We start from the raw sequence: 13,993 nt of genomic DNA, 5'->3' as shown, positions 1-13,993 counted from the left end.
CTTTATTTATAGTCAATATAATCTGATATTGAAAAAGTATTTGAAACACACAAGCTATACTTGTTTTTTTGCATTCCGAGTGACTCCAATCTGTATTATTAAAAGAGAAGTATTTGAAAATGTTCTTATTTCATTAATTAAACTCCCTATTTTTTTGTTTTTGCTTGTCTTTTTCAGTTGCATTTATGAAATATCTTAAAACGAATAAAACTGCCTAATTTATTACTTGTCTTTTCAATTATATTAATGAAATATGCTTAAATGAATTTAAACTTCATATTTTATTTTTTTGTCTTTTTCAGTTACCTTAATGAAATATTCTTAAATAAATTTGGACATAATGTCATTTAATCAACAAAAAAAAAACTCATGAGTTATCCTTACGTGCATAATTTTATAATGAAGATATTTAAAAACGTGCATCATTAAAATGTTACCTAAAACATGCAGCACTAATATATAACATGCATCAATAAAACTAGAATTTGACTCACACAATTGTACATATATTATTTTCAGTTGATTAAATTTAAAAATAATTATTTATTCAAAAAATATTTAAGAATGACTATGTTTTTAAAAATTATATGGTATTATTTGCTCATAACTCATTTGTCATTTGATAAATTGTCAGAAAGAAAATTTTAGCATAATATAACTCAGTTGTCATTTGCTAAATTTATAGTTTTTATTTGTATTTTTTATTATTTAATTATAATATTTTCATTTTATATTTGAAAGATAAATGAATTTTCTTTCAAACAATATTTTTTTAAATGTATATTTTTTTAAATAATCAATTAAAGTTGTTATTATCATTGAATATCATTATTTTTGACATAATTTGAGTTTTCGTTTACATCAAAACTTATCATATTTTAGGATAATTTTAATTTAAAATGTAATTTTCATATTTTTCAAACAATTCTAAAAATATTTTTTAAATATTTTGTTATAATTGTTAAAAAAAATATTGAGTTACATTTCAAATAAAAAGGTAAAGATATTAAAAATATTCTAATTAAAATATGTAAAATTTAATATAGTTTTAAGGAAATAGTCAAAATAAAAAAAATTACACATAAAATAATCATGATTTTTGTTAACTGGACGGATCATTATTTATATGATATCGCACACGAAAGAAAAATTTATGTTTTTAAAATTATCTAATTAACTCTATACTCATTTTTTTATATTTTTTATATGATATCACACATTCGTAAAAAAATAGATAGTTTAAGATGCAAAAAAAAAATATTTACTTAATGAATATATTATGAACGAATATTACAAATACATCATTTAATAAAATAAATAATTAAAAACTGAAAATTCATATCCGCGCTATCAAGGTCTAGTTTTATTTTTATGTAAAATATTAAAGAAGCAATGCTGCACAAGTAATACAAGACTAAATATGGACTAATACTGGGCTAGCCACTTAGAATTCGTGATATGATGGTCTTGCTATTTTTATATTCTCAACAAAAGGCCTAATATAGGATTGACTGCCTATTCCACTCTGTAAAAGTTTAACCCTATGTATTCCCACCCAAACTACTAAGAGTAGCATTAACCGAGTCGGTTGTTAACCTATTTTGGATTTTTAAAAAAATGAAAAATAGAGAAATAGCCAAGACACGTCTCTTGATTAAGAGAGGTAAGGAACGTCTCTTGTGAGACAGATGGCAAAATCTGAGTGGGTAGAGGAGTGGTTTGGTGTTTGAAGCGTTTCTTTCTCTTTTTGCTCTCTCTCTCTCTCTCTCGCGTCGACGATGAAACGGCGAATCAGTGGCTTACTGCAACGTTTCTATGGTTTCTTCTCTCCCGCTCTCTCGTTCTGATTCGCGGCGATGGTGTTTTTTCTCCCCGGTGACTTTCAACGACGAATACGAGAAGGAGGGCATGCGCGAGTACTCTGCAACCGCCGGTTTGGGATGTACTGCTGCGAGATCACCGGCGTGGATGCCAAGATGAAAGATGGAGTCTTGAAGGTTCTCATTACCCCTCGTCCCAACACCACCACCAACGAGTAATCATTCTCTCCACTGCGTGTTATTGTCACAAATCTATGAGTACTTGGATTGGCTAATCCTTAATTTGTGTGAGTCCGGCTTTTGTGATTTCTACGAGGTTGAAATCGTTGAAAACGTTGTGACTATGATGGAGGTTGAAGAAGAGAGTGAAAAGGAAGTGTCTTTAGATGATGTTAATCTGCAAAATGGGTGGTGGATGATGATTCTCAAGCTGATAAGAGAAGTTCACTCCATGTGACTGATGTCTGCAGTTTTGAAGCATATAGAAAGGCATTCAAGAGTGCTGAGAACCGGAGTTTTAAACTGAAAGCCAGAGGCTTTGGTGATGCTTTGAAAGAAAGGTGTCGTGGTTTGTTGTGAAGCTTGCGTTCTGTTTTCATACCAGATGAAGACCTAGTTGAGGTTTCACTATCTTTCTTGTTTCTTTATAGTTTGTGGCTTTAGTTTGTAAGTTTACCGATGCATATGGAGAGAGACGTCTTGAATAAGATTTCGGTTTGGCTTTTGTGATAACTTGTTCAGTGGCGGCTTTGGCCGCTGGCTCTGAGTTTACTTGTGCAGTGGCCGCTTTGATTGCTGGCTCTAGCTCAGGTTCTGGTTCATCGACGATGGTGGTTGTAGCTGCTTCTGCTGCTACTGGTGCTGGTGCGGGAAGACCTTTGCTGCTTACTGGTGTGGGAGATGTTGGAGGCTTCAAGTATGGGTACTGCAAACATAGTGAAGAAGAGAAAGAGAGAGAGAGAGATACATCAGATTAGAAAACACTCATGTGATCAATGGTTGTCTTAACATTGCTTCTTTGTGTTAAATAATGTAAGAGAGGTTTCAGGGGGAGTGTATAAACTTCACCGATGCATATGGAGATAATGGTCTTGGATAAGGTTTCGGTTTGGCTTCTGTTTTTGTTGGTTCTGTGATTACTTGTTCCGTAGCAGTTTCGGTCGCTGGATCTATGGTTACTTGTACAGTGGCGGCTTTGATTGCTGGCTCAGGTTCTTTTTCATCCACGGTGGTGGTTGTAGCTGCTTCTGCTGCTGGTGGGGGAAGAGCTTTGCTGCTTGTTGATAGAGGAAGAAAAGCCTTTCCTGTGTCCTGTGTTAATTCAATGTTATAGAAACGGTTTCATTACTAATTTCATAATGTTGGCTTTAGTTTTCTGTTGGTTTGTGATTATGAACTAATAGAGGAGATGATGCAATTTTTTTAAGAACTCTTATCGAGAGACTAGCATTTGAGGATAAAAATGATAATGTCTCTTAATTAAATTTTTAACTTAATTACATTTATTATTAAAAAATTCACTAAGAGATCTTAATAGGGTTGTTGGGTTAATCATGCTCTGAGCTCTTTACTAATCCCCCTGTACATATAAATCTCTTCATATTAACCCCCAATCATTTTAACTCTGCTCAATTAAACCTCTGAAATCGAAAATTTGAAATCAATGTTTAAGCTCTAAAAGGCGATTGTAACTCGAGTTACGTTAACTGCGTTTTGCAACCGGACCGGAGACCTGGCTTCTTAAAACAAAATTGATTTGGGGATTTTGCTTTCCTCTTTGCGTTCGACACAGATACAAGAAACGAAGATGGAGAGGACGGAGTCTTGGAGAGAGAGAAAGAGAGAGAGAGAAGAAACAGAGTCTGAAAGAGAGAGAGAGACAGAAAAAACAGAGATGGAGACGAGAGAGTCTGACATAGAGAGTCTGAGAAAGAGAGAAGAGACAGAGATGGAGACGAGAGAGACTGAGAAAGAGAGAAGAGACAGAGATGGAGACGAGAAAGTCTGAGAGAGAGAGAGAGAGAGAAGAAACAGAGATGGAGACGTGAGAGTGATAGAGAGAAGAAACAGAGGAGCTTCAACCACGCACAGAGAGAGCTTAATGTCTGGTTTGGAGAAGCTTGAACCAGACTACAGAGGAGCGTCGAATATATCTTGTTGCTTTCTTTTTTTTCTTTCTTTTTTGTTCAACACTATATCTTGTTGCTAGGTAAGCTTGTAAGATCATCTTTACTTCAAACTCTTTGTTTTCTTTTTGTTTGGTGGGTTATTTATAATGACAGAGATGAGGCAAACGGAATTGAAACCGCTGAGACACAACTTGAAATAAAGAGGAAAGATGATGACGACTTGTGAGACTTGTTCTGTTTTTTTTTTATGTAAGACTTGTTCGATTTTTAATGTAAAACTTGTGATTTTGTCCAAACTCATATTCAGGTTCAACGAGAAATACATTTTCCAAACACATAAGAGAAAGGAACATAATTCATTACATAAGTCTAAAGACATGTTCCAAACACAACATACAAGAATGTCATTACATATAACCAAAAACCTGTAACTAAAACCTTCCATACGGATTTTTTTTTGGTCCGTGAGACCAAGACGGCCACATTCTTACCACACCAGCGTTGTGTTGGTATGCCTTCCATTGTCTCCTCTGTGGCAACAGAGAAAAGGCTGAGCTAGTCATGATTTGATGGAAAAGTTCTTCGTCACTGTCTTTGTTCTTCTTCTCTCTCTCTGTTATTCGTTTTTTTCTCTCTCTCTGTTCTTGGTCACTCTCTCTTATGTTCTCTCTCTCTTTGTTCTTCGTAGTTGTCTATGTATCATGACGAAAGAGAAAGAGAAAGACAAAAACCTAACTTTTTTTACACTCAAATTGATTTCAATTTTAATTGATTCGGTTGGATGTTAATGGGTCGGGTGAGGATTCATTTAATGGGCAATCGCTATTTCCTAAACGCAATTAATCTATCTTTTATTTCAATTTCGAAATTAGATTAGAGAGGGGGATTTGGGCAGAACTAAATAGATTAGGGGGAGATGTGAAGAGAATTCATATCTATAGGTGGGTTTTTCAAGAAGTTAATAGTATGGGTGGGAATAGATAGGGTTGTAATGTTTAAAGGGGGAATAGGCAGTCGTCCCCAGAATATATGGTACAGTCCGGTTCCTGAAACGTGCGTAAATTAGTATAAAATTAGTTTGTAAATCTATAGTTTTTGGTTACTGAATCTGTATAAAAAATGTGTATATTTTGTCAAGTCATAAAATTCGTTGGTGTTAAGGAGTCTCTCTCTTATGACGACCGACGAGCCTCTCTTATGAGTCTATGACACTTGTCTTTTTTTTTTGGTAACAGAAATTCATTAAAAAGAGAAAAAAGAGAGAAATACCCAAAATGATGATCCAACTCAACGAGTTCAGTACAAAGGAGAGAAGCCCTGTAAGGCCTGTTTAGCTAAATTATCGGCCGAAAAGTTTTTCAATCTAGAGAGATGAGAGAAAGAGATACATGGAAAACCAGAGGAGATCGATCGGATATCGGAGACGATTCTGATGATTTCTTTATACTGGATATCGCTGGTGATTGTTTCGATGAACATTGAATTGTAGGAGAAGGCCTGGAGTGTTGAGAATCCAAGAGCCGTCACTCTTGCCTTTTAAGTTTTTTAAAAACCAGGTAAATGATACTCCCCTTTGTAAATATGTTTCTCTGTGAAATCTGCCACTTTTCAACTATAACAAATGAAGGAAAACGATATCATTTTGTGATCTGTTGATTTTATTGAAGAAATATTTAATATAACATCAGGCTTTTAGGTAAGTAGGTGCCTACTCGACCGTCGGTGGAAGGCCCAAAAAGAAGAATCCGAACATGGGACCGAAACAAACAAAAGAACATTTTAGTTGTTTCTCTTCAAATCAAGAATTGAAAATTGTTGGACTTTAATTAGTTAAAGGAAGCAATGCTTCAGACAAAACGTGTCGATTATGAATCAACATATACGTTGATTAAAAGGCACCGCTTGAATTAGCGTATGCGTTGATTAAAAGTATCACTTGAATCATTATATAAAGTGATCAAATGTAATATGAGAAGAAAGAGATAAAAGAGAGAAGAGAGAAGATTATTGAGAATCAATTGGATTTAATCTTCTTCTTCCCCGTAATAAGTTTCTGAAGGAAAACTCAAAGTAAAGTTTGCTAGGGTCTCGGTAGGCCTGGACATTTTAACTTGGATCCGAAGACCCGAACCAGAACCGACCCAAAAATATCCGATCCGGAACCGGATCGAAAATTTACAAGTATTTTTTGGGTCTAAATTTTTTTTACCCGAAAGAACCGGAACCAAAAAGGAACCGACCCGAATAGACCCGGACCCAAAAAGAACTGACCCGAATAGACCCGATTTGTACCCGACTTAAAAACATGTATATCTAAAACTATGATGTTTTTGTGTTCTATTTTATATATATATATTATTTTATGATTTAGTTGAAATATCTTTTGTGAACAACATTTGTTATTATTTTTTAACATTTTTTAAGTAATATAAAGCTTTAAAATGTAAAATTTAGAGTTTTAAAATGTTTTATATTAATTATTAATAGTTTCATTTAAGTTGTTTTGTAAAATTTTAGATATATATGACAAATATTCAACTAAAGTTGATGAAATTGGGTATATCATGTCCTTTTCAGATCTTAAATACCCTGACCTGGACCCGATATGGACCCGAAAAATTACGGGTATTTTATGGGTATTTTAATTATAGACCCGAACCGATCCGGACCCGAGAAGAACCGACCCGAACCCGAACCGAAAATTTCTAAATACCTATTGGGTCTAAATATTTAGGACCCGAAAAGACCCGGACCCGAAAAGAACCGGCCCGAACCCGACCCGAAGACCCAAACGCCCAGGCCTAGGTCTCGGTACGGGTGTGTTGTACGGAGATCGATAGTTGTATCCTCAAGATAGACGCCTATAAAACTACACACACCATTGTATGGGCGAAATTCTGTCTTAGGAGATTGCTTAGGCAAGCCTCTATCAAAGCACAATCGTTAAGTTGTGAGAAGAAGAAACATAATTATTTCGTAACTTTTTATAAGGGTTTATAAATCGAGTAAGATTTATAAAAGTCTATAAACTCAAACGTATTGAGTACGTGAGATTGATTTGCATCTGTACTTTGGTTTAACAATCTAAGACAGAATTTTCCTTTGTTCTTTACAAAGAAAGCAAGATGGATCAATCTATTGCAATTTTGAAAAGTCATATAGAGAAGCCTTTTGTATTCCGAGAAGAGGATTTCAAAAGATGACAACAAATGATGTTGTATTATTGCACGACATTGAATCTGGCAGAGTGCTTGACTTCTAAGGGAACAAAATTACCCGTAGAATGTGATATTTCTGGTGAAGTCATTAAAGCTTCAGAGGCATGGACACAAAACGAGTTTTTGTGCAAGAATTATATTCTTAACGCCTTGAACGTTTTTTCTCTATGATGTTTGTCATATATTCCAAACTTCAAAACAGTTGTGGGAATCATTAGAGAAGAAATATAATTTAGAAGTTGCAAGCGTTAAGACATTCATCGTGGGAAAGTTCTTAAACTTTAAGATTAGTGACATTGTTTTTGTGGTAAAACAAGTGGAAGATATTCTAAGTTATTGCTCATGAAAGATATGGGATTGACTGTTATAATTCTTGGAATCAGAGTGAAACAAGAGTCAGATGGTACGTGATTCACTTACTCAATCTCATATGGGAAACCGAGAAGAGAAAAAAAAATTTACAATGGCAAGTCAAGACGTATAGACGTAGACATGCATGACAATTGCTTTCCAATGGGGTGATAGCATTGGATTACATTAGATCAAAGGATAACTTGGTTGATACTTTGACCAAAAGCCTATCTAAAAAGCAAGTTGTATTCATCTCGAGGGGAATGAGTCTCAAGCCAACACAATGAATCATCACTTGATGGAAACCTAACCTAGCAACATTGGAGATCCCATGGTCTAGGTTCAATAGGCAAACTAGTGGAGGAAGACTCAAGACGTTTTACACATTTCTCATTCCTATGAAATAATAATGTGTATCCATTGATGATTAAGGGTTGAATAATTTATTCTTAATAATGTTAGTATCTTTTGTAGAAGAGAGATAGAATGGACTATCTTTAACTAACGTTACCTATATGGAAGTGGTGTCGGGTCGCACCTATGAGAATTGATATGGCTAAATTCTCTAGAACTCTCCTGAAGTCAGAATATGTTCATGACCAAAATGAACACAACCGTATAAACTAGAAATGAGTTGATGAGATATGTGTTTCACTTATTGTCTAGGTTTACTATAAAATGTGGTTAATTCAAGACTATAGTTCACTACCCACAAAGTAAATCCGATAAGTTGTTACTAGGAAAGGTTCAAGTCCAAAATACACATTTTCCGATGCATATTGATTCTATTTCCTCGGAATTATTTAAACTTATTTTTTATTCAAATGTGGGGTATTGTTGAGTTTGAATAGAAAATGTGGGGTATTGTTAGACTTTAATTAGTTAAAGGAAGCAATACTTCAGACAAAACGTGTCGGTTATGAATCAACATATATGTTGATTAAAAGGCACCGCTTGAATTAGTGTATGCGTTGATTAAAGGCACCACTTGAGTCATTATATAAAGTGATCAAATGCAATATGAGAAGAAAGGGATAAAAGAGAGAAGAGAGAAGATTAATGAGAATCAATTGGATTTAATCTTCTTCTTCCCCATAATAAGTTTCTGAAGGAAAACTCAAAGTAAAGTTTGCTAGGATCTCGGTACGGGTGTATTGTACGGAGATCGATAGTTGTATCCTCAAGATAGACGCCTATAAAACTATACACACCAATATAGGGGCAAAATTCTGTCTTAGGAGATTGATTAGGCAAGCCTCTATCAAACCACAATCGTTAAGCTGTGAGAAGAAGAAACATAATTATTTCGTAACTTTTTATAAGGATTTATAAATCGAGTAAGATTTATAAAAGTCTATAAATTCAAACGTATTGAGTACGTGAGATTGATTTGCGTATGTACTTTGGTTTAACAAAAATGTCACCAACTAACCATCACATGTTCGGGCGAGCGCGCGAAAGCATTGTAAATTGCATCTCTTATTTGGTTTAGTGATTTATCTTACCGCTGTTTTCTTCAGAGCATGAAGGCCTTTATGGCCAAAAAGTGCAGAAAAAACTGACATGTCACATGACTAAATTTTAGTAGCAGCATAAGCATATAAGATTACGCAATCATCCACATAAACCACACAAGCCTATAGTCTGGTTAAATTAATTTAATAAATTTCTAGCAACTGTGTGTTTCAGTGTTTGTTCTAGACTTCTACTGGTATGATTTTCATTTCAGAGTGCGAGAGGTCCCAGGTCACGAGTTTGATCCTCGGAACACTCCTATTCGTTTCTATACTACTCTATCTTCCTTTGTTTCACTCGAATTTTAACAATGCAATAAAAAGCGTGAGCGGTGGTGGTCGCCAAACTGGTAAAATGACTATTACGTTATGAAAAAATGATTGAAGACTACATGAAGTATTGGCCATCGTATAGTTAACCAGGCAAAATAATCTAACATATACCTAACTATGCGAAAAATATGTTATGCATGACAATATCCTCAACTTAATGATGTTATGTAGTTAACACGAGTTTAATTTCGTTCATCGAAAAATTGATGTAGATGTCAAAGATCGTTAAAATATCTTGTTTCATCAATTAAAATATGACTGACCCGGTTTCGGCATTAGGTATAGTAGTCGTGTTTTGCACTCTGTTCTTCGTTGTTGTGTTGTAGTTGTTGTTTTTGTGTTGTAGTTGTTGTTCTTCCGCTACTTGTATCCTCTGTAATCTCTGTAAAAAACTCGAAAATGGTAATACAATTTAACATGTTTACCAAAAAAAAAAATAAGAATATGACTGACCCGGCCGTAACTTAACTAAATGATATTTTAATCCACGTTTTAAAAGCGTAAGAATATTTTTAACAAAATATAGTTTACAAAATCAATATGTTTTAACATTTTTTTGATAATTAGTGTTTTAACATTTTTATTTGAGTGCTTCTGAAAAATATATAATAATATTATTTTATTTATATCAAATCTGAAAGTTATATAAGATATTATGTAATTTTATTTTTTAATTATTTTAATCTGTTTTCTTATGGAATTTTAATAAAATTTATGTAATTCGTTTGATTAATTGTGTGATATATACTTATTTGATACATTTTTAAATGGATGCAATTTTTTGTGAAAATATAAATAAATTAACTCATTAATTTAATTGATTTTATATTAAACAGATAAAATGTTAAAATTAGTAAATTGACATGAAATAACTTTTATAATAAAAAATTGATCAAATAAGTATATACCACACAATTAATCAAACAAATTACAAATTTTTTTATTAAGAGTTAATAACAAAACAGATTAAAATAATTAAAAACAAAGTTAAATAATATCTTATATAACTTTTATATTTAGTTAAATTACGGTCATGTATACCATATTTTATTGATAAAGATGGGATATTTAAACGGTATTTCACTTCCACATCAATTTTGGATGAACGAAATTAAACTCGTGAAGTTAACTACATAACATCATTAAAATGAAGGATGTTGTCATGCATAATATATATTTCGTGTAGCTACGTATATATTAATTTAATTTGCATGGTTAGCTATGTGATAGTCAATACTTCGTGTAATCAATAATCATTTTTCCTTACATCAACTGGCATAACTAGTAGAATCAGGTGGATCAGCTTAATGCAAAGTGAAATGAATATTTTTGAATGCGACTGCATGAAACTCTGATCGATGTAATTTAATTTGGAACTAAGATAAATGGAAAACTTTTATTTACAGTTTTAATTTTATGAACTCTTTTTCTCTATCTACGTCTGCAGTATTTTTCCTTAATATTTTTCCCTAAACACTTTAATTTGAATGCGACTGCATGAAATTCTGATCGATGTAATTTAATTTGGAACTAAGATAAATGGAAAACTTTCATTTACAGTTTTAATTTTATGAACTCTTTCTCTCTATCTACGTCTGCGATATTTTTTCCATAATATTTTTTCATAAACACTTTCATGCATGATTTAAAGCATCTCCAAAAGCCCTTTTATTTTAATGTTTGGTAAAACTTTAAATATAAGGTTCGAGGATGTTTCTCTCTAAAAACAAAACTTTATATTAAACCTTAAAACTTTTATATTTTACATAACAGTCCTTATATTTAACAAAACTTAACTAAAAGCATAAATCTTTTATAATAACTATAAAGTATACAACAAAAGTATCATAAACAAAACTAATAGATAAAATATTGTATTAAAATATTCCATGTGAAAGCATACAAACTAATTCATTAAATTTAAATAAGTTACATAATTATTCCGTATAATGACTTTCATAATGATCACATATATGATCAATTAAAGCATTTCGAAATGATAAATGAACTTTTTATTTTGTATCTTGTATTCAATTTTTTGTATTTTTTATTTGTTTGATGTAATACTATTTTTATATAACATTTTTTGTAGTGTTAATAAAATAATTTGTATTAAAAATGACTAAAATGATTAAACAAGAAAGTTAATAACATTATTTTAAAGTTACAAAAGTAAAAAGACTAGAAAATAAGGAACTTTAAATATAAGGTTTTGTACAGTGAAACTTTATATTTGAGGTTTCACTATACAAAAACTTATAATTAAGGTTTTAAGGTTGTTTTTGGAATGCACAAACCTTTATATTTGAAGTTATAAGAGGGTTTTTAGAGATACTCTTAGGATGTATAATTATGTGTTTATATTTCAATAGAAAGTATTATTTTTGGTAATTTACTTTATAAAGTATTTTTCAAAATAACACGCAAAATAAAATATATTATTAACATTTTATTTTGTTAAATTGGTTCATAGAAAAAATTAGAGTATAAAGATAGCCAACAAAAAATTACAAAAAGAAAAGTTAATGAATTTTTTTTTCACCGTGGAAATAGTGCACATGAAATCTTAGTTAATGTATGATGTTTACATTTATAACTAACATATATTCTCTCTAGATAATTTTTGTTGTTTTATAATAGATGAAGTTTGCACAAATATAGTTAATTTTAATTTTATAAAAAACTGTATAGTCAGTTGAATTTTTATTATATCTATTTATAATTAAATAAATTAATTTTAAATTATATTTCAATAATATTTTTTAATAAAAAATACTTTTTAATATATTTCCACATCGGATTAACGTTTAATGACTATTTTGCCAACCATCACCTCCTACACTACATTAGAATAATGAGATAATTGGCCTCTGTGCCCTTATTTGGTCAATAATTAAGAGATTGCCATTGCTTCTCTAATCAGTTAAACCATACCAATTTTAACCCTATACAGCCTACTCCACCTCCTAATAGTTGTGCCAGTATGTGTCAGACATGTGGGCTTAAACCCGAGAACACGTCTGTATGTGTTTTCATAACTCTCTTTCTTCTCTCTGATTTTTTTCTTCTCCAGCTACATTTTTTTCTTTTTTTCTCCGATTTTAAATCATTAGCCGAGATTTTCACCATCCCTTTATTAATCACCTAAAATTCTTGTTACATGTATTGCCACCGCAACGATGATCTTCTCAACCGACAGCGTATAGATTTTGATTGCTTTCATCTGATGATGAATGAGGTTCTGATTTTGTTTCTAGGAACAGAGCAAGAACTTGGGCAGAGCCGATTAAAAAGATGCCGTGGCGGAGTATAATCAAAAGGCAGAGCCGACTTAAACCTTAAAGAAAACTCTACATGTATACCTATGAAGGTCGACAGGACTATATTTTTCTGATTTTAAGTGATTTATGTTACCAGGTTAACTACTTACGTAAAAGTAAACATATGTACTTATACGCTATTTTTATTGTTAACATGCTAACTTATTTATAACATGCTAAGTTCTTTTTATTTTACTCGTTAACTTTAATATTAGTTAGTTAACTTTATGTGTAACCGTTAAATAATGCGTTATATTAAAAATAATACAAAATTATATAGTATATTGTTAAGCTACTGACTTGTTTAGCGTGTTATAAATAAACATAACTTGATAACAAAGTTTGTAGCATGTTAAAAAATTTATTTACTCGCTAACAAATTTGTAACATGTTAAAACTCTGTTAACTCGCTAATAACTTGTAAAGTATTTGATGGTCAGTTTCATTCATAAGTTCTAGTGTGGTTCATCATAAACCCGGAAAAAATAGTTATCAAGTTTTCATTCCCAGAAGTTTACTATCCTAGATTTACGCTTTTTCAGCAAATACTACAGAATTAAATAATTAATCATTTATGTTTATAACATGCTAAGTTATTGTTACATCAAACGATACAAAATCAAGCTTTTTCAGAGATGAAAATTTTATCTCAAACTAAAATTATATTATGAAAAAGATGAGAGAATGAAATTTTTTCACAGAGAAAAATTGTAGAAAGAAAAAGAATGTGAAAAAAAAATGTTAAAAAAGAATGGAAGAGAAACGAGTGGAGGAGAAACCTTCCAGCTGACAATCTATACCACTCTATCATCTGACACGCTTTCTACTCCCTGCAACGCGACAAAGTATGAAATAGAGTCTTTCGTTATCACGCCAGGATAAAATGGTCTCTTCATGTTCGAAATGGTACGAGCTGAGCTTTTATTGTCATTCAATGTATATATTGCTAATATGGACTTCATTTGGATATATACAACTAAATGTCTCTAGAATAATCACAGTACTATTATTGGTTCTGTACAATAATTATAGTACTATTGACGTTTCCATACGCAAAACTTCTTGAAGTTCCCAACTACATTATATAAATCGTATCACCCCAATAAAACATTTTTTATTTGAATAATACAGCAAATTAATAGAATAATCAAATTCATAGTATGCTACTATTTTTTCGGCATAATAGCAAATTAATAAAACATTTTAGATTTCAATTTGATACTATATAGTCGACAAAAATAATACGAGATATTATGAGCGGCGAAGCATTTAATGCCCAGTTAACCAGACTTTCCGGACTCTGATAGA

At 31.8% G+C, this 13,993-nt stretch overlaps 1 long non-coding RNA gene across 1 annotated transcript; it reads right to left on the bottom strand.

Moving 5' to 3' along the window:
• Positions 1–2,552: 2,552 nt before the first annotated feature.
• LOC125584429 lies at positions 2,553–13,921 on the bottom strand. Its single transcript, XR_007321366.1, has 2 exons — positions 2,889–13,921; positions 2,553–2,745 (listed from the first exon to the last, which is right to left on the bottom strand). It is a non-coding gene; the product is annotated as an uncharacterized LOC125584429 (long non-coding RNA).
• Between the last annotated feature and the right edge of the window lie 72 nt (positions 13,922–13,993).

Source organism: Brassica napus, chromosome C3, assembly GCF_020379485.1.
Source record: "Brassica napus cultivar Da-Ae chromosome C3, Da-Ae, whole genome shotgun sequence".
NCBI lineage: Eukaryota > Viridiplantae > Streptophyta > Magnoliopsida > Brassicales > Brassicaceae > Brassica > Brassica napus.
This window is presented reverse-complemented; position numbering and strand designations above follow the sequence as displayed.